The 21,675-nt window shown below is 43.7% G+C and overlaps 2 long non-coding RNA genes across 2 annotated transcripts; both read right to left on the minus strand.

The window, feature by feature from the left end:
• Positions 1–3,660: 3,660 nt before the first annotated feature.
• On the minus strand, positions 3,661–9,210 carry LOC145539129 (uncharacterized). The gene is made up of 3 exons (XR_014077587.1): positions 9,100–9,210; positions 4,919–5,236; positions 3,661–4,049 (listed from the first exon to the last, which is right to left on the minus strand). It is a non-coding gene; the product is annotated as an uncharacterized LOC145539129 (long non-coding RNA).
• Positions 9,211–18,475: 9,265 nt separating this feature from the next.
• LOC145539130 (uncharacterized) lies at positions 18,476–20,094 on the minus strand. Its single transcript, XR_014077588.1, has 2 exons — positions 19,934–20,094; positions 18,476–19,809 (listed from the first exon to the last, which is right to left on the minus strand). It is a non-coding gene; the product is annotated as an uncharacterized LOC145539130 (long non-coding RNA).
• Between the last annotated feature and the right edge of the window lie 1,581 nt (positions 20,095–21,675).

The following is a 21,675-nucleotide window of genomic DNA, read 5'->3' on the forward strand; positions in this document are numbered from 1 at the left end:
CGCTGGGGGGAGGGGGGTGGTTTATGACCTTGGCTTTTACTCAGAAGCCCTTGTAACACGATTACCGATTACCGTCGGGGTTTTGCAAGCTTCCAGACCCAGGTGTGGTTGAAGGTCAGCTGCTGGCGGACAAGGGGCTCTCCTGCCGTTGGGAGAAGGTTACAAAGAATAATTTTCCTGTCCAAGGGCTCGTAGATGATTAACATGTTTCTTTCTGTTAACCAGAGAGTTAATAGTCATTCCAAGCACTCTTTGATAATGGGGGCGGAGGGGAGAAAAGGAATACTGTTAACCATTAATCGAGGGAGATGCCATAAAAGTTAGTATGGAAAATACGCAGTTTGGGAGAGGAATTCACAGGCAAGGCGAGCCTGGTGGGGACAGAGGAGGAGAGGGAGCAGAGTGAGGTCATAAAGTTCATGCATACTTAGAGTGGGGTTTTTTTTTTTTATGCTTTTCCTTGTTACATTACTCTGAGGAAACAGAATAGGGATAACAAAATAACAAACGCGGGAACATTATAAATAAAGCCAATTTTATTGGCTGTTTTGCTCCAGCCTGCCACAGCTGAGTGTGTCCTCTGCATGACTTCTTCTTTGGGCCTCTTTGGGGAGGAGAGGAGCCCAGACACCCCACCCTCCCTTGGAGAAAGCCAGGGTGACCAGAAGGCTCACCCCAGGAAGCCTCTCCTGGGGGCCTGTCTTAGCCAGTGCCTTCATCCCTGACTCAAATCATAATGCTGGACCCCTGGGCAGCCTCACCTAGAGGAGAGGCTGCCTGTTTGCTGCCCTGGAGAAAAGCAGTGTCAGCCTGTTTCCTATAGCCAGGTTATGACCTGAGGCCCTGGTGCCCATGAGTGCTTTCACAGCAAGCCTGGCCCTGGACACAGGAGGACACTGGAGCAAAACTTGCTTTGCACAGGCAGCTCCCAGATACCCCACCAAAATTTCTGGGTGCAGCACACAAGACTGTCTATTAAAGAAAAATCAACTTTGTATCATTGATGAGGTTTCTACTTGATGCCCTGTACTTACTTTTATTGATTGATTGATTTGATTTTGGCTGGATCTTTGATGCACCTTGACTTTCTCTTATTGTGGCAAAGAAGGCTTCTTGGCAGGTAGGATCTTCATTCCGCGACCAGGGATTGAACCCACATCCCCTGTATTGCAAGGTGGATTCTTTCCCACTGTACCACCAGGGAAGGCCCCAGCATGTGTATTTTTTTAAAGCCTAATTCTCCTGTGTAGCTAGAGTTGAATGGTCATCACTTGGAGGAGGCAGGGTGGAGAATAGAGCTGGGTTGCTCAGAGTAAGGTGAGGCATGCGTTGATGGCCCAAGAGGATGACAGCCAAGATGAAGAGTGTGTGATAAGTGTGGATGGTCAAAAAGTTCCGGGCAGCACTGGAACAATGCTGTGGGGACCACGTTGGGGAGACTACCCGCTTCCCTCACAGAAACTTGGAAAGACATGGTGGACAGTATAGATACCTTTGGAACCACTCCTTCCATCCAGTTCCTGGAGGGACACAGGCCAGGGAAAGTTGACTTCAGGGAGGCATGTCTCAAGAGCATGTGACACTCACATGGTAACTCACCTACTTGTGCAGGCAGAGAGAGATGGCTTCTCTCCTGAGCTCTGTTCTCCACTTGCTCTGTGAATGGAGGTCTCATATTTTCCATCTGTTAAATGGAATAATAATTCTTGACATCTGCCTGCCTCACTTGGACACTATGAATAGAACATTTTCCCCAAGTGCTTTGGGCTGACGTTAAAAGGAACTTCCTAAACATTAGCGCACTCACTGCTAGATTTTCTTGGACACCAGTCAACTTAAATGGATAATAATAAATTCCTCTGCCTGTCTTTGTTGAGAGATTAAAAGAGAGAAAAATCCCACAAGACTTTGGTTCTTGAATCCTCTGCTCTATAAAATCTCTTTTGGGGGAAGGGTCTGAGGATATACCCAGGGTTGAAAGATGGCAAGAGTTGTTTCTAGAATATTGTGGTTTTAAAATCCCCTTTCCCGAATGATGTAGACAAAAGCAGTCTGCAACAGAAGGAAAAGAATGGAGTTGAGTTGCTACTGGACTTTGGGACCATGTATAGACATGAGATAGATTCCTAGGTACGTGTACTCATTGGCATTTATTTATTTAACCCATAGCAACTTACAGAGTGTTTATAATGGGCCCCCAACCACCAGCCCCAGGGTTTTTGCCACTGTCTGACCCCAGAACCAGCTCTCCCTGGCTGGACCCCCCCCCAGAGTCAGGCTGCCTGTCTTGCACTCCAAAACCCACTCACATGTCCCCTCACTCTCTACGTCTATGGCGAGGCGGTGAGGGAGCTTCCAGGCAAAAGGAAGTTGTTTCCTGGTCTGTGTATGTGGTGTGTATATGCCTCGGACACACAGAGACTAAAGGCAGGAGGAAGGATAGAGATCCCAATAACCACCCCAATAGCCTAAGATGGGAGTTCCTGGGGGTGAGGTTGTAAAGTCCAGGTAAAATTTCCATCTCCCTAAAGAGTTTGCAAGTTTCTCAAGCATCAGGATCTGAATTCCCTTATATTCTGTAGGGCCGTTTACACAACTGGGTTTTGTTGAATGGCAACTGAAGAAGTGATTTACTCAGTGGATTTGAGAACTAAATCATTTACTTTTAACTCTTGCTGGTGTAGACAGATACTGAAGGGGTTTCCTTGTTCTTGCCTCACCTGGGGGCCTGCCACTCCCTGTCTAGACTAAAAGTGGAAGGCACAGAACAGCAACAAAGACACTGCCTCTGAAAATTCAATCCCTATAAATTAACCCTAGGCATTGACTCATGTCAGTGAGCCGCCACTTGCCAAGGATTATAAACAGGCAAGAGAAGGAACCTGATTGGAAATGCTCCTTGGATCTTGTGCTTCTTTTTTCCTACCCAGCGGCTTAAAAGCTTTCTCAGCCTCTCCTGCATCTTCCATGGCCAGATGGGAACCCAGCACATCCTGGGACTCACCTGAGCACAGCCAACATGTCGTCAGGACATTTTACAAACAGATCCATCCAAGGATAGACTGGGATGTCTCCCAACACAGGGAAGGTGAGTCTCATGTTTGCCAGCAAAGACTGTGCCATCACTTACCTGGCATGCCATGAAACAGACTCCCACCCTGAGTGATCAGTTATACCTGCCAACCAACTTCGAGGGTCTCTTCCAATTTGAGATCCTTTATTTCCTGTGGTTTCAGGTCGGGGGGACTATAGGAAGAATGGTGATAAGGCATAGATTCTGACCCCACAAGAAAGGACAAAGCATTGATAAACACAATTGATTTGGTGTCTGGGCCATCCTAACAGATCCAACACATGCCAGCTAATCCACTTCATGGGGTTGAAGCTGGTCGTGCAGACACCTGGAAAAGCTTGACCACCGATGGCAGTGACAGTGGGCAGTAATGGCTCCCATTTGGCCAGTGTCCTTGTCCCTCACGGTTCCACCCCTATCCTTCTGAGCACCTTCCGCATTATCTGAAAGGTGCAGTTGGTACAAAATGTGTGTGAACGGCGCTCGCATAAAAGTGATTTTATGGCTCTGGCTTGGGTTTGGAAGCTAAGTAAACAGAAAGATCTCAGGAATAAAAGGGGCAATAAAATCATTACATGATGCTTTGAACTCATACTAAATACCATCTTTATTTCAAGGTTCTCAACGTGTCTTACCAACAAGTTCAGAACTGTCTTTGTTTCCCCCTCTAGTGGGTGGGGAAACTGAGTCACAGCTGGGTGAGGGCTGGAGAGCCTGCAGGGTTTGCTTCAAAGACCAGCTCTTCAGTGGGCCCGTGGAAGAGCACTCCCGACCACATCTTGGTTCTGAGGGAAACGTACAGATTCTGAGTGTAAATCCTACCCACACAGCACACCTGAGATCCAGTGGCTGGCTGGTTGCCTCTGGTGTTAACCATAATAATAACAGCACAGACCAGTCTTCATGCTTCCTGTACATTGGGCACCACCTCCGCTACTTCTCACTGCAGTCCTGTGACATCGGTATTCTTATCCTCCTGTGTAAATTAGGATAGTGAGGTATAAGAAGGTGAATGCATTTGGAAGGACCCCCGCTGGAGGGCGTGGTGCTGGGTTCTGATTCCAGAGCCTGTACATTAACAATCAGGATGCTTACTTCTGAGAACAAGGACCAGGCCACCATTTTTGCTCAGAAGCCAGAAACTTTCATTTATCTCTCCAGTCTTTTTTTTTTTTTTGGCTGCACTGGGTCTTAGTTGCAGCATGTGGGATCTTAGTTCCCTGACCAGGGATTGAACCTGAGCCCCCTGTGTTGGGAGCTCAGAGTCTTAACCACTGGACCAGCAGGGAAGTCCATCCCTCTAGTCTTCATCTCAGAATATGGAGAAGGCCAGGGACAGATTCTGACAGGCTTCCCTTAGAGGTCAAGGAAGCAGTTTGAAAGACAATGGACAAAGCTATGAGATGAGCTGGACAAGCATTTCTAAAATCACAAATACAAAGAATCCCCCTCCCAAATGACAAGAGATTTTTAAGATGTTGGAGAAAATTCTAAAGTAGTCATTGTTGGGACTTCCCTGGTGGTCTAGTGGTTAAAAATCCTCACTTCCACTGAAGGGGCACAGGTTCAATCCCTAGTGGCAAACTAAGATTCCACATGCCATGCATGGCCAAAAAAAAAAAAGTATTCATTGTTCTTGTTATTTTACTATTTAAAATTTGAAAATTGTCCCATTGAATGTATTTTGATTGTCCAATAGGGAGATAGCTCAAGAGTTACAAAATGAAATACCACTGGCCCAAGCAGCACCCAACTCTAGATGCCATGGTGCTCAGTCACCCCCTCCTGGTACATCCAAAGCCCCCCCTGGCCCACAGGGGAACTCTGGCTACCTGTGCAACAAACCTGGCTCCCTTTCCTCCTGGGCAAGCTGGGCTCCATTTCTCAGCCTCCCTTGCAGTTAAGTAAAAGCCACATGACCAGGTTCTGGCCAATGAGATGTATTCTGGCCAATGTGACTTCCGACCAGTGGGTGTTTCTCCACTGTCTTTTATCTTTGTCGGTCTCCTGGATGTGAATGCTTGGGTGATTGATCTTGGAAGCCACATCTTGAGAATGTCTGAGGCTCCATCAGCCTGGATTCTGAAGATCTAAATGGAATGAAACTCTTTCCCCTGGTCCCGCTGCTGGTCTAACACAACTGATTTGATGTTGAGAGTCATCCTAATGAATAAATCCAACACATGGAAGCTATTCCAGTTCATGGGGCAGAAGCTGGTCAGGTGGATGGCTAAAAAAAACCTGAACTCAGAATGGCTTCAGTGACAGTTACAATATGTTATAAAATGTCATAAAATGTTAAAATAACTTTCTTTACCTTAACTAATGGAGCAATTTAGAGATAAGAATCCACCCTCTCCAGGCTAAAAATGAAAAATTCTCTATCAACCCCTGACACAGTAGAAAGGAACCTGAGGCACAGAAACATCCCATTATTTTCCTTCTTTGTTGGGTTAGTGGTCTGTGATAAAATTCAACTTCTTCAGTTCCCTTCCTGGATACTCTGGGCTGAGGATGACAAATGGGTTTAGTCTGGAAGCCACCTCCAAATGATTGATGGTCACTACCTGCACTGAGGGTTCTGGGACCACATCAGGGAAGAGCACAGTGATTAGTCGATCTTCTCCGCCAAGTGCATAGAAAGGGGAGAGGCTGCCTGTGTACTCGCATCAGCTGACGGCTCCCGACTACCTGTCCACGGACAGATTCCCTCAGAATCACTTGGGATGCTCGCTCACAATTCAGTCTCCAAGCCCCCACCCTCTCTTACAAGATTAATGAAACTCTCTGGGTGTGGACCCTGGAAAGCTATATTTTTATAATCTTTCCATATCTTTGTGATAAAGAGTTAGCTTTGAAAGCCACACAGGTGCACACAGGCACCTAGCCAAGGTATTATAAACAGCGGCAAAGACCACCAGACCATCTTCACTGCCTGAAGCTGGGTGACCCTGGGAGAGTCACTAAACCTCTCTGTGCCACAGTTGCCTCCTGTTTATATTAGGGATAATGATATCACCTTCCTCGTAGGGATATTAGGAAGATTAAATGAGGTTTTGCATAATAAGCACTCAACAAATATTGGTTTTTGTTATATTATCTTAAGAGTCTATAATCGTATTTTTCCCACAGGCACTGCCATAGGTAAAAACACTATTTTCTAAGATTTTCAGATGCCCTGGACAGCACCGCCATCCTGAAAGAGCGTGAAAGACAAAGCACATGGGACTCTGGGGCAGTGGTGATCATCACTCTCCACTCACTGCTGCCTCACGACTGCCTCCAGGCTGGGTAAGGACCGTGAATGGGGAACAACCTGTTGAGAAGAGCCTAGAGGGAAGCAAGCGGTGAGTACAGGTGGATGCTATCTTAGCCATGACTGTGATGGTTACAGTGCCTGGGATAGTAATGCCAGTGATGGTGCTGGTCACGATATTGACCAGAGAGTAGTCACAATGGGACATGATGGCAGTGTGCCAACCAACTGTGCTGATGTGGGATCAGGACTGTCAGAGAACAAGGCGCTCCATCTTCCTCAAACATGGACTCCTCAAATTTAAGCTCACCCATATCATGGGACTTCCCTGGTGGCTCAAACGATAAAGAATCTGCCTGCAATGCAGTGGACCAGCCCCATCTAAGCCTGGCTCTTTTCAGCTGATCAATAAATATGTGGAAGAACAGAAAGCTAGCATCTTACTGTTCTATCTGCCTCTCCATCTGTGGCAGGATTTGAGCATAGGTGAGGCCAGGCTCCTGGGGAGGAAAGGATGTGCGTGGGTGGTATTTAGGGATATTTTGATTGCCTTTTCAAAGTGGAGCCTTGGCCCAGGATGGTGGTGTCTTGGGAGCCCAGGGGACCTTGGCCAGTCCCAGGCGATGGGCTTCAGTGAAGTGTTGCCCACGAGAGACCCTGGGTGGTCAGAAGCCTGGGCATGCCTCCTCCCAGCACAGCCAGGGGAACCGCTCAGCAGAAGAGGAGCCAGGAAGTCTGAGCTCAGGCCCCGCCCTGCCTTTGCTCCTGGCACAGCTTTGCGCAGATCTTTCAACTTTTGTGACTCAGTTTACTCAACTGCCAAATGGAGATCATCACGTGGCACTCCAAAGACTTTTGTAATACTCTAATGAGTGTTTATAAAGCACTTTGTAGGAGTTTATGGTTATTTGAGCTGGGAAAGGAATTACAAATTATTCCCGAGTAAACAGTATTTAGAACCTGGATTTTCACCAGTCAACAGGTTTGCCTGGATGTTTACAAGATCATTGTAACCAGACACCCTGTGGTCCCATCAGTGCAGACTGGTTTCACTTGTCAAAGCACCCTCCTCCCTGAGAAGCATGCTATATGCTTTGGGCAGGGGGTCGTCTGTGTATATGTCATGCTTTTTTGTGATTCATGAGCTAACAGGACAAATGGCTTCAGAAATGGAAGCCAGACATTCATCTTCCTTTTTGATTTTTTAAATTAATTTTTTAGGATTAAGAGACAATGGAGAACTGTTTGAAAAGCCAGCTAAACCTGATTTCTCCCCAACTACATCTTCCAAAGTGCTACGTACATCTGCTAGAATTTGCACTGCATAGGATATTAGTAGATAATCACTGATAAAGAGATACACATGTATTTCCTTCAGAAGTTTGGAATACATAGAGTGCTTGAATGTAGGGGAAAAAAGGATAAAACATGGTGAGTTGCTGTGCCAAGCTATGTGCTTCCCCTTGCCCTGTTTTTCCCTCATTTGCACAACTCTGTTATAGTATAAACAAAGTTAGGTCCCGATAGCAATGTCACCCACAGCCAGTGTGTGACCAGTGAAGCTCATGTTCACATCCAGCTATGTCCATCTCTGCTTCTGTGTTATCATTGTTGCTGCTGCTACAACACCATTATTTATGCTGTGCTGTGCTTAGTTGCTCAGTCGTGTCTGACTCTTTGCAAACCTATGGACCGTAGCCCGCCAGGCTTCTCTGTCCCTGGGATTCCCCAGGCAAGACTACTGGAGTGGGTTGTCATTTCCACCTCCAAGGAGTCTACCCAACCCAGGGATTGAACCCAGGTCTCCCACATTGCAGACGGATTCTTTACCAGCTGAGCTACCAGCGAACCCACCATCATCTATACCTCACTACAAACTACACAAGCACCCTACAAGTTTCCCAAACTCCATCCTATTCCCTTACCGTACAATCAATGCTCTCAGCCTCCAAGCAGAAGAAAACAGGCAGGATGTGGAGGACAAGCGAGAAAAGGAATGTCTGGGGCAGAAGTTGGGGCTCCCTGGTCTGACTTGGTTTGGTCAGAGAAGAAGCGGTTGGACAGCAGGAAAAGAGTGACTCTCTGAACTTCTAATGTTGGGACAGGAGCCAAACTCAGCTTTTGTTTTGCTCTCGATTTCAAAGACCAGCCTGATTTTGCAGAACCATTGTTGACTGCTTCCCTGGTTAACATGAGCCAGAAAGCCAGAAGATTCTGAGATTTTTTTCCCCCCAAATCATTTCCATGGACAGGGTCTGGGCTTCCTAACCCTGACCCACCATTAAGAGAATGAAGATGGGAAAGGGAGACGTATCATCTCAGAAGATCGTGTCCTTGTCCACAAATCATTTTTATATCTATGATTTCAATTAATCCTAAAAGAGAGAGGAGAGCAGATGAACAGAAGGAGTCAGATCCAGAGAATTTCCTACAAACCATTCAGCCTGGTCCTGAAGATCCACCACCATCTGACAGCGAATTTTGATTCCCATCAGAGGGTGTCCATTCAAATCCATTCAACAAACTTTCATTGGACTCCCTCCCCTATGCTACATGTGATGTTTATACAAGGATGTGAAGGAACCATCCCTGGCCTCGAGGAGTTTATAATCTAGAGGGGAGACAGAAAAATGATATTATTCCAGAAAACTCCTTTAAAGGGGAGATGAGTAAAATGCCCTACGAGAACATTCCATTCTGCTCAGCTAAACCAGACTCTTCACTGCTCAGAAAAATCCAAAAATGCTCAGCTTAAGGTATTGGCTCTTGCCTTCCTGTTTGCCCTAGATGTGTGTCAGGCTCGCAGCTCCCTTTGGTTTAAGTCTTCACCCCCTGGCATATCAGGGACGCTACTTTCTCCAGGAAGTCTTTCTAACGCTCCACATTCTGTCTCCATGGAACTCTTAAAGCTCTTACTTAGTATCTCCTTTATGACACCTCTTATTTTTCTGCCCAGGTATTTCTACATTTTTCTTAAGCCCCCCTCGCCCCAAGGGCATGCATGTCTGCATGCTAAGTCACGTCAGTCGTGTCTGACTCTTTGTGACCCTATGGACTGTAGCCCACCAAACTCCTCTGTCCATGGGATTCTCCAGACAAGAATACTGGAGTGGGTTGCCATCTTGCACAGGGTAGGTGTTCAGTAAATCTTTGTGGGCTTCAATTAAACCCTATTGAAAATCTTATCAAATAAAATCATGAGGAAATGTAATTACATCTAATAGCATTAAAAGATTCCTCTAAGAGAGTATTAAGTTTAAAAAACCAGATGAATAAGATAGAATAGATAAGGCACCGTTTATGTAAATACAGTTGTGTGTTGTTTCAGTCTGGGTCCTGCTAGAAAGCAGAATTCATTCCATGTTTAGTGAAAAGACCTCATCAAGAGCTGTGAGCGGGGACTTCCCTGGTGGTCCAGTGGTTAAGAACCCACCTTCCAGTGCAGGGGATGTGGGTTCAATCCCTGGTCAGGGAATTAAGATCCCACATGCCACGGGGCAACTAAGCCCATGCACTGCAACTGAAGAAGCCTGCATACAGCAATGAAAACCCAGTACAGCACCGCCCCCCCCCCCACCAATAAAAAGAACTGTGGGCAGAGTTAAGTGAACAGGTGGGAGAGTGACACCCTGACCAGTCCTGGCGGGAAGCCATTACAGCTCCAAGGACATGAAGAACAAGCAGGGGAATGACTGGGCCTGGGCCTAGTTAGGACTGAAACCTCACAGAGGGGCCGGAAGTAGAAACTGAAATCAGCAAGGACAGAAAATCCCTGGGACATTGTAGGGAAGGAACGGTGTTCCAACTTCTCTGCCTGCCACTGGCTGAACATAACAGGATGCCAGCATGGGGTATGCAAAAAAGCCTGGATTCTGCCCTGATGGGCCAGCCTCTGGGCACAAAGCAGGGCAGAGAAGGGCAGAGAAGGTCTGGGTAGACTCCGTGGAGACCACAGAGGACACCCCCAGGACAGAGTAGAAATAAATACCCTAGGAGTTGTGATTATGAAGGACGGTCAGCTTTTCCCTTCTCTCTTTTATGCAATTAAGTTTTTTTACAATGAACATGTGTTGTCTCTATTACCAAGGGAAAAAATAGGATTTTTCATTTAACACTCTGACCTTCTAGAAATCCATGTGGGCAAAAACAAAAGAAAGGAAAAAATGAAAGGCATACTTCATGAGTAGTGATCTGGACTTTTGAAATCTCCTTCAAATGTTTTCAATCTCTAACTTGTAAAGTCAAAGTCACGCCTAGCCATTCATGTATTCATGCACTCACTGATGTATTCATTCAGCAAATATGTCCCATGTTGGACCCAGGCAGACACAGCCCCCCTCCAGATGCACAAAGCCTAACCTCTAGCAGAGAAAATGGAACATGAATCTACATGCCAGAGGGCGATGGTCCCCAGGTGACAGATGAGAAGAAACTGTGGGAAACATGTAGGGGTGCCCAACATCCAATGTGTCCTCCTCTCTGGCCCAGAGAGGGGACATGGAGGGCTTTATCCCACCATCGCATTAGCTGGTATCACTCTTTTCCCCCAAGAAGGCCAAGGGCACAAAACAAGTCAGTGCCTCCATTTCTATTGGGCTAACTGTCTATACTCAGACTGGTTATATGCAACATGACAATGAATTTAGGTAAAACTCACTTTAAATATCAACAGATAATCTAAGTGGATAGTGGGGGAGAGGTGAGGAGATAAATTGGGAGATTGGGATTAACAGATACACACTGTGCTGTGCTTAGTTGCTCAGTCGTATCCAACTCTTTGCGAACCCATGGACTACAGCCCGCCAGGCTCTTCTGTCCATGGGGATTCTCCAGGCAAGAATACTGGAGTGGATGGTTGCCAGGCCCTCCTCCAGGGAATCTTCCCAACCCAGGGCCCAAACCCAGGTCTCCCACATTGCAGGCGGATTCTTTACTGTCTGAGCCACCAGGGAAGCCCAACAGATGCACACTACTATATATTAAATAGGTAAACCACAAGGACCTACTGTATTGCCCAGAGAACTATATGCAATATCTTGCAATAACCTATTAATACAATGGAAAATAACAAGAAAAAATATGTATATATATGTATGTACAACGGAATCACTTTGCTCTATACTTGAAACTAACACAGCATTGTAAATGAAATATATTTCAATTTAAATGATGTTTTAATAAAAAATCAACAAATTAAGTGGGAATTTTATAAACACGATGGCAAGCCACTGACCCCCATGAGTGGGCTGTTTCCAGGTCTCATTAGATATAAGCTCACCCTATTTCTGTCCTTCGGCTCTGCAACCCCACCCAGGATACAGTTTTCTGCTCCACTGGGCCTGATGTTTAAAGGGTCATCATGGTATTGGCCTTGGCTTGTCTCTTTATTAGCAGCTCTATATTCTCAAACCTGGGAACTCTTTTTAAACTGCCCCCCCAATTTGGTAGGCTCATAGAGAATAGTGATTGTATGTTAAGTATTTCTTGATTGAGAAAATATATAATGACAAAAGTCTATAATGAATTTAGATAAGTTTTCAAGTAAATAAATGTGCATTTTATTAATTATAACCATGTACATATATTTGAAAAATAAGAGCTCACATGAGTGGAAGGTGTGAATTATTCGGACTCACCAATGCTGGCCTTCATCTGCCAAGCCCCTTGCCAAGCCCTTTCATCTGCCAAGTCCACAAACCTGGAGGTTTGGGGCACTTTCATCCACTGTTCTTCAGCCTCTTTATCCCCAGAACCACAAAAGAGAGTCTGCTGAGACAGTGAGGTTCATCTGGGGCTGGGGACCTTTGATCAGCATGAGACATTCTTTAATTAAAATTTGATGTCATGGGAGGGGTGCCATTGTATTGCATTTTTTAGTTAAGAAAGTCAGTGCCAATGGCAAATGGAAGGAAGGATCGGAGTGGAAGAAAGAGGGATGTTCTTCCCACTTCAAAGAAACAGAAGCCAATTCTGAGCTTAAAAAACCCTTTTAAGGAGACTTCCCTAGTGATCCAGTGGTTAAGAATCTGTCTTCTAATGCAGGGGACACGAGTTTGACTCCTGGTCAGGGAACTAAGATCATACACGCTGTGGACCAACTAAGCCCAGCGAGCCCGGCGAGCAACTACTGAGCCTGTGCATCACAACTAGAGTCCATTTACCACAACAAAAGATCCTACATGATGCAACTAAGATCCCATGCAGCCAAATAAATAAATCTTTAAAAGAAATTTACAGATAATTGATAAGAATCAAGCCTATCATTCAGCATTTATGTCAGTGATGAAGCTCTATCCCCACTCTGATGTCACCTCTTTCCTCCTAACTAGTGTCTATCCAGGCCAACTATAATTCTCAAGATAGTAAATACTCATAATCATGTGCTAGAAAAAGAATGAACTCCTTTATCATTGGAGATTGGAAATTCCCTAACTAGACTAAGTGACAAAACATTAGCCCATTAAGTGTCTTCCTTTAGAGATGACGAGAACTTGAGTGACTTCCTAGAGTCTTATTGTAGGACTTCAGAGGTGTTGGTACTTGGATTGAAGTAAGATGAACAAACAAGGTTTCTGATGGCCATTCTGTCCAAAAATAACTTGATACTTAAGTGTTGGGCACACCAGTAATTTAATTCAGGATGAATGCAAATCACTGTTTGTTTTTTGGTACAGGCCTTGCATTTCCTTAAGTAAAAGACTCAATAACAGTCAAGACCATCATAAGTGGGCTTGGAGGCCACAAGGAAAAAGCGGGGAGAGTGGCTGGCTCTTCCAAGCATGACGTCTGCACCATCCTGGAGAGGGTTGAATGGTCCCCAGTGAAGATGACCTGTCTCCCTGCCCGAACAACCTCAGACACCATTTCCCATTTATCTTTTCATCTCAAAGCCAGCAAGACTCGTGACTAATTTTCTTTGCCCATTCTGTTGATTTGGAGATGTTGTAAGAGATCAAGTGAATTGTAAGGCAGCTGAGGTTAGGTCCTTTCTGAAAGATATCCCAGAACATATTTCTAACATGAGTTCTTTAACTCCAAAAGTTAAAGTTACTTGAGTTTGATATTGTTATTGAATGTCATAAATGGAAATCATAAAGGTAACTCTTCGTGAAGGGAATTTAAAGATACAAACTTCCAGTTGTGAAATAAATTAGTCTTGGGGATGTAATGTACAACATGGCAACTATAGTTAATAATACTATACTGAATATTTGGAAGTTGTTAAGAGTGTAAATCTTGAAAATTCTCATTGAAAGAAAAAAGAATTCTGTAACTATGTGTGATGACAGATGTTAACTAGACTTAACTGTGATCATTTCACAATATATGCAAATGTCAAATCATTATATGTTTGAATGAAATTCATAACAAATACCAAATCAGTTATACATTATATCTGAAATGAATATAATTTTGCATGTCAATTATATTTTAATTTTTTTAAAAAAGTTAACTTTGTGTAATCTCATTAATGAATAAAAGCTCTAATAACTCAAAGGGCATATAATAATAGTAACATTGGTCTGATCTGAAAATGAAATCATAACTTTTAAAGCAGAAGCTTCAGCTTTCAAATTACACATTGATCTAGATAAACGTATCTATTAAACTGTGTCCTGGTACAAAGCATCTGACGGTTTTCCTGGTGGCTCAGACCATAAAGAATCAGCCTTCAATACCGGAGACCCGGGTTCGATCCCTGGGTCGGGAAGATCCCCTGGAGAAGGGCATGGCAACCCACTCCAGTATTCTTGCCTGGAGAACTCCATAGACCGAGGAGCCTGGTGGGCTACAGTCCATGGCATCTGACACCATCTACAGTCCAAGAGTTGGACAGGACTGAGTAACTAACACTTTCACTTTCACAAAGAATCTGATGTGGCAAGGATGTGGCCACATGCATCCTGGATTGATGTGAAACTCTTGCTCCAGAGGAAGAACTGGCTCCCTGGATAATGCACCAAGTTGAAGAGAACATGGATAAATCTCAGTTGTTTGATGAGCAAGATTTAGTTAACTCACCAGGAAATGAACACATGTTTGGAGTATGAACATAGCTAAAGTTTCATTTTCTCTTTTCATCACTCCATCTGGTCCTTTGCATCAGGTGAGTAACTGCCTAGTTGACTTGGTCACTTCATCTGCCATGTAATGGCTGCGATTCTTCATGAGGATGTCAGCAACATCAGTGGCTCCCTGAAGTCTGGATGGACAGCAACTCACATTGTTATGTATGCAAACTCATGTTCTGCTCCCAACTCCCACTAGTGCTTGTCACACTGGGGAAATGAGTTCCAGATTTCACACAGGGACTCAAGGAGGAATGAGAGCCTCTTAAGGGAAAGTCTGTGGAACATAAAATTAAAATGCTTTTGGAGTCCCAGCTATACTTCAAGGTGTGGCCAAGAGGGGGAAAGAGTTGGATAGACTCCTGGGTAATGGAACTTGTAAGTATGTTAATACATTGGGGAATTGTTTCTAAATGTCATTCAGTAATGCAGCCCTTGCCTCCAACCGCCAAGATAGTAAGTACCGGCATCTCCATGTAACTGAATGCAGAGCCAACAACATACTCGAATTCTCAACATAACTGCCAAGGACGCTGAATGTGCATGCAAGTGCTTCAGTATATCCTTCTAGAATAGTCTATCCTCTGATGTCCAAGCCAAAGACAAAACCTGTTCCCAGACCTAGCAGAGGTTTTAGAAACTACATGACTATTCACCAAGGAGACGTTGAGTACATTTGCCAGCATGTGAAATAATTGTGATGGAAAGGAATCAATTACAAACCCATCTGCAGGACATTAATACGATCTGTTGAAAAGGAGGCCAGATTCACCAAGTCAACCCGAAAGCCTAAAAATAGGACTAATGTGAGCCTGGCCCAGTGCGCATGAAGCAATAAAAAGATGCCTACATCTGCTAGATCAGGGTCCCTTGTGCTTCCTCATGCTTTACTACTTATCCTCAGGGGTCATTGAGAATGGAGGCATTTACTTTCTTTCCAGAAAAAGAGAAAGCATTCCATGACGATCACTATGGCCAAAAATATCATCCTTTGCTGGTGCAGGAGAATAAACAGAGTTTGTTTTCTTATAACATAAATCCTACATGTTCCAAAGATCTCTAAAGAATTGTATCTTTTTTTTTTTTTTTTTTTTTGGAGTATAGTTGCTTTACAATGTTGTGTGAGTTTCTCCTGTACAGCAAAGTGAATCAGCTATACTTATATATTTTGTTGCTGTTGTTGTTTTCCAATTTATTTTTCTAATTGGGGGAAAGTTGCTTTACAATGTTCTGTTGGTTTCTGCTGTACAATAATGCAAATCAGCCATAATTATACATATATCACATCCTTCTTGAGCCTCCCTCCCTCCCCCCATCCTATCCCTCTAGGTCATCACAGAGCTCCAGACTAGGCTCCCTGTGTCATATAGCAGCTTCTCACCAGCCATCTATTTTACACATGGTAGTTTATATATGGGCTTACCCAGTGGCTCAGCGGTAAAGAATCTGTCTACAAGGCAGGAGACACAGGTTTGATCCCTGGGTCAGGAAGATCCTCTGGAAGAGGGCATGGCAACCCACTCCAGTATTCTTGCCTGGAGAATCCCATGAAGAGAGAAGCCTGGAAGGCTACAGTCCATGGGGTTGCAAAGAGTCAGACACTACCTAGGATGCACGCATGCAGGCAGTGTATATATGCCGATGCTACTTTTTCCATTTGTCCTACTCTCTCCTTTTCCCACTGTGTCCACAAGTCCATTCTCTTTATCTGAGTCTCCATTCCTTCCCTGCAAATAGATTCATCAATACCGTCTTTCTAGATTGCATATGTGTGTTAATATGAGATTTGTTTTTCTCTTTTTGACTTACATAGGGTCACTCTTAAATGGTTCAAAGTGATTCATCTCCCTTGAAGAGATGTGGAAGTTACTAGAACAGCAACTGCCAAAGTGCAGCATAGGCAATGATATTGGGCAGTACATAGATGAATGATTTTTTAATTAAATTTAATTAATAAATTTTGGCTGTGCCCTGCAGCATGTGGGATCTTAGTTCCCTGACCAATGATCAGACTCTCACCCCCTGCATTGTAAGCTTGGAGTCTTAACCACTGGACCACCAAGGAAGTCCCAATAATTCTTGAAGAGTTGTATATATTGTGATATGTGTTAGAAAAAATATAACTTAACAAACCTGTAACTCCAAGATGTTCCGTAGGATTAAGGTAGATCTAAAAATCAGTTATAAATCGGTAAGTGCAATTCTTCAAATATATAAATACTAAATAAATTGGTAAAGGAGGTATGCAGTGATGCAAAAAAAAAAAAAAAAGGGAAATCAGAAGGTAGCACACAGATGGCTAAAATTGGAAAATATTATTCTAGGACTGAAGCCAGATGGGTTCCCATGGCTTGGGTCAGTCACATGACACACAAGATCATTTTCACAGCTCTATAGAACACTGAACCACCAAGATGTCTGAGCTCTCCATGACCTTACTGCCTGTCTGGGACCTCAGCAAAGTTGCAAGAACCATTTGGTTTTCCTGCTACCTTAGGAAGTCTTAATTCAACCAGATTGAGTAATAGGCAAAAATTCTTTTCTGATCTAACATCTCTGGACCCAAATCCCTGAACTGGAAGCAAGTGTTCCCAGTGCCCTAGAGGTAAAACAAAGACTATTTAACTATTTTTTTCAAATTATTCCAATGAGAATTTTATTTTTATCACTGAAGTATAGTTAATTTAAAATGTTGTGTTAGTTTCAAGTGTGCAGCAAAGTGATTAAGTTATATATATACATTCTTTTTCAGATTCTTTTCCATTATAGGTTATTACAAGATATTGAGTAAAGTTCCCTGTGCTATACAGTAGTCCTTATTTATCTTTTTCATATATAGTAGTGTGTATATGTTAACCCCAAACTCCTAATTTTTCTACCACACTGCCAGCCCACGCTGTCCCCCTTAGTAACTTTAAGTTTGTTTTCTACATCTATGAGTCTATTTCAGTTTTGTATAATAAATAAGCTCATTTGTAACATTTTTATAGATTCCACATATAAGTGATATCATAGGATATTTGTCTTTCTCTGACTTACTTCGCTTATTATGATCATCTCTAGGTCCATCCATGTTGCTACAAATGGCATTATTTCATTCTTTTATGGCTGAATAATATTCCATGGTATATATGTACCACATCTTTATCCATTCATCTGTTGATAGACATCTTGGTTGCTTCCATGTCTTGGCTATTGTCAACAGTACTGCTGTGAACATTAGAATGCATGCATCACTTCAAATTAGAGTTTTCTCTGGATATATGCCCAAGAGTGGGATTACTGAATCACATGGCAAATCTCTTTTTAGTTTTTGAGGACACTCCATACTGTTTTCCGTAATGGCTGCACCAATTTGCATTCCCCACCAACAGTGTACTGGGGTTCTGCTTTGCTCTTTTGAACCAGCCTGAGGCTACAGGTTCAGGGAAGGGGCTCCTCCAGGCTTTTGACACGTTATTTCCCCACGGCCTCCTCCCTAACAAAGTAAGCAGGAAGTTTCGAAGCAGCTGGTCCATTTCCTGGGATGGTGAGGGTTGCCCTGTAGGAGGCATGAGGATGCACCCATACGTATTTGCAGAAGGAAGGGGAAGGGGGGGGTAGGGGGGACTGCAATTTGATGGGGAGGATACTTGGGGAGTTAACTAGTTCACACAGAGAAAAGAGTTTGATGCCTTTTTACTTAGCAGTAAAGCTCTCATCTCTGGTTAAATAAACTGGCCATGATGGGAAACCATGTGGCTGTTAAAAGGAATGAGTGTGGGCAGAGTTGCAGCATGATTTGGCTTTTGTGTAAAAAGAAAGCATTTATACATGCTTGTAAGTAAACATGGAGTATTTCTGAAAGGATTTACCCAAACCATTAACCATGGTTGCTGATCCAAGTCTCCAAGTCGGGCTGGCAGGGGAGGGGGCACCCAGCATGTGGCGGAAGCTCCACATTAGAGCTGTCTGTGCGCTGGCAATTTTTGCAATGACCTATATTGCTTTGATGACAATAGCTTTTCAGATGGTAGCAGACAATGGGAAAATATTTTAAAGCCCATGTCAGTGCCCCAGGAATATTAGTCCATGAGACATATGCTTAGAGTGAGAGGTTCATTTGTATTTACATAATAATTACAATACATAATCCATATTACATAATAATCATGATAACATACTTGTATTTACATAATAATTATCATACAGAATGCAGGTTGCATAATAATCATTATGAAACCTTCAGCAGAAGTACAGGCATGGACAAAGCATTTGTAATCAGGAAGGGACGAGACTGGATTGCCCTTGCTCTCCCCAAAGTGAGCGAGCCCCTCACTCACTGGCTGTGATCACCACCACAGCTTGTGTCAAGCGCTCAACTAGTCTTATCACAGACATTAGCTCTGATCCTTACAAGAACTCTCGAAGATGGATTCTGTCTCTGTTTTACAGAGGAGGAAATTGAGGCTTCAGAAGGTCAGCCCATCATTGTGATAGAGAAACTAAGTGTCCAGTAGCACCCATGTTCTCTCATTCCCATTATAGAATCCTCAGTGGGATTACATCTCCCAGGCCTCCAGCTCAAGGAAATGGAGTAGAAGCGATTTCAGGCTCACAGGGTGAAAAGTACCCTCTCTCTCACCTTCTAGCTTGTGCAGAGATCTCCAAGGCCCTGGGGGATGGGAGAGCTGTAGCTGGAAGGAGTCTGGCTCCTCAAATCAGTACCTGAGGGGAATTGTCCACCACCCTGAATAGGATCCAAACATCAGTGTTGAGGACCTGAAATCTGAGGGTTTATTTGTTACCTCTGCGAGAATCCCCCCAAATAATACAACTGCTGAAACGTAGCATCAGATACCATCCAATTACAGAGGATAAAGGATCGGGCCAGGATACCAGAGCCATTGGCCTTAAACTTTCTAATGCAGGGGACATGGGTTCCATCCCTGGTCTGGGAAAACTAACCTCCTACATGCCTCATAAACTTAAATTGTTGTTGCTATTTAGTCACTAAGTCATGTCTGACTCTTTGTGACTCCAGGATCAGCAGCTCACCAGGCATCCCTGTCCTTCACTATCTCCCGGAGTTTGCTCAAACTCATGTCCACTGAGCTGGTGATGCCATCTAACCATCTTATCCTTGGTTGCCTCCTTCTCATATTGCCCTCAATCTTTCCCAGCATCATGGTCTTTTTCAACAAGTTGACTCTTCATATCAGGTGTCCAAAGTATTGGAGCTTTAGTTTCAGCATCAGTCCTTCCAATGAATGTTCAGGGTTGATTTCCTTTAAGACTGACTGGCTTGATCTTCCCGCAGTCCAAAGGACACTCAAAGAGTCTTCTCCAACACCATAACTTGAAGCATCAATTCTTTGGCACTCAGCCTTCTTTATGGTCCAACTCTCTCACCTGTACAAACCTGAATAACTCTATGAAAAAAAAAAAGCAACAACAACTGATCATATCTGGCACTACATACAAAGATTACCTCAAAATGGACATAGAGCTAAAATGTAAAACATAAAAAGAATTTTTTTAAAAAGGGATACATACTGATAAACCTCCAAATAAGAAGAAAGAAGCCAGTGGAAGAGAGAGGATTCAAGTGGTCTCAGGTGACATTGGGGGCACATTGAGAGCTGTTCACTAACGCCTGCTCTGCTGAATGGCACAGTGTCGGGGGAGTGTGCTGGTGATGGACTTCACATCTGTATGAAGACCAAGCCACCTCTCACTTCTTCAAAGACGGCAGGGCTGGTTGGTGGTCAGAAAACAGAAGTGAGGCTCAAACCCCAAAGACAAATGAGGAACTGTCAAGTCAAAACCAGTCAGAGTCCACTGGGGAATGAAAGCCACGTGCTTATGTGGTAAGCCTGCAGAGAGGTGCTTGTCTAATATTTTCCAAGACCTAAGCTTTTTTTTTTTTTTTTTCAAAATCCTATACAAGGAAATGTTACACAGAGGTCCTGTTACAGCAATTGCTTCACAAATGTTGCGTCAGTTTTCCGTGGTAATATTAGCATTTAACTCTACTAGAGAACCGATACAAACATTCTGAAAACTCAAGCAGTTAATTTCCTTTTTCAATTCTACATAATTCATTCAATTCATCAATTCATCAATAAGACCCTATGAAATTTAAGAAGAAAGGTAATCAGTAATATTAAGATGAAATGACTAAAATTTTTTTAAATGAAAAGAATTTTTTTCCTATTCTACTTTTTGAAAGAGCTAGAATAAGTTGGACTATTTCTTGATTAAGTAGCATGAGTACATTTATCAATGGTATCATTTTCTGATTTCTAATGACATTATTCTCTGTACATTGATATCCTGACAAGAGGATGTTTCCCTTTCATTTGTAGGAGAGATTCACACTTTATCCCAGGCTGTCTTCTGGAATGAGAATATAGCAGAGATCAGACCAGCCCTTGTGGAATGTATATTTTGGTGGAATAAGTAGTGGACCCCATCAGTAGAAGGTTGGGTTTGAGAGTTTGGGATTAGCAAATGCAAACTATTATATATAGGATGGATAAACAACAAGGCCCTACTGTACAGCACAGGGAACTGTATTCAATATCTTGTAATAAACCATAATGGAAAAGAGTAGGAAAAAAAAAAAGTGAACCCAAGAAAATGAGTTCTTTTGCTCATGGCAATAAGCTGCCCAGAGCTGACTCCTGCTCAGCAGACCACGCCCACTGTAAATTACACATTTCACTGCATAAACAAGTGCCCCAGAAATACAGCTGGGAAACTTGACCTGGGTCAAGTTCCAACTGACTTCAGGTCTTTCCCTAAGCCCAGTGAGGGCTCCCAGCACACGACAGATCTCAAATAGAACAAGTGACTCAAAAGCAGTTGGTGAGATGGCCCTCTGGCAAGTGTCTGATTGGCCCCAGTGGAAAGCTGTTAGCCCAGCTCAGAGCCCGAGTCTGGAGGGAATCCATAGGGCCTGGTTTCTGGCAGGCAGCGGGCTGAAGGAATAGCAGGTCTCTCTACATGATCACATGTGAAGCCCTGGGAAACTCACAGCCTAGGGACCCAGCAGGCTTTCTGCAGAGCCAAGCCTCAGGCCCACCTGCAAGCCTCTGACCTCACCACACCACCACCCTCAGAGGGAGGCTGTTCGGTGTTTCTAGGGAGCAACAGCCTCTTAAGTACTACAATAACGTCAGCAGACTTGAATTGATTAATATCATACACTGTGATGGACTCTTCCAAAAAAAAAAAAGGCTCTAAAACAGTTGAGCAATTGCAGAGCTGAGGGCATTAGGAAAAGTTGACTATCT

The sequence above is a fragment of the Giraffa tippelskirchi genome, chromosome 2, assembly GCF_054371585.1.
Source record: "Giraffa tippelskirchi isolate mGirTip1 chromosome 2, T2T-mGirTip1v1.2.pri, whole genome shotgun sequence".
Classification (NCBI taxonomy): Eukaryota; Metazoa; Chordata; class Mammalia; order Artiodactyla; family Giraffidae; genus Giraffa; species Giraffa tippelskirchi.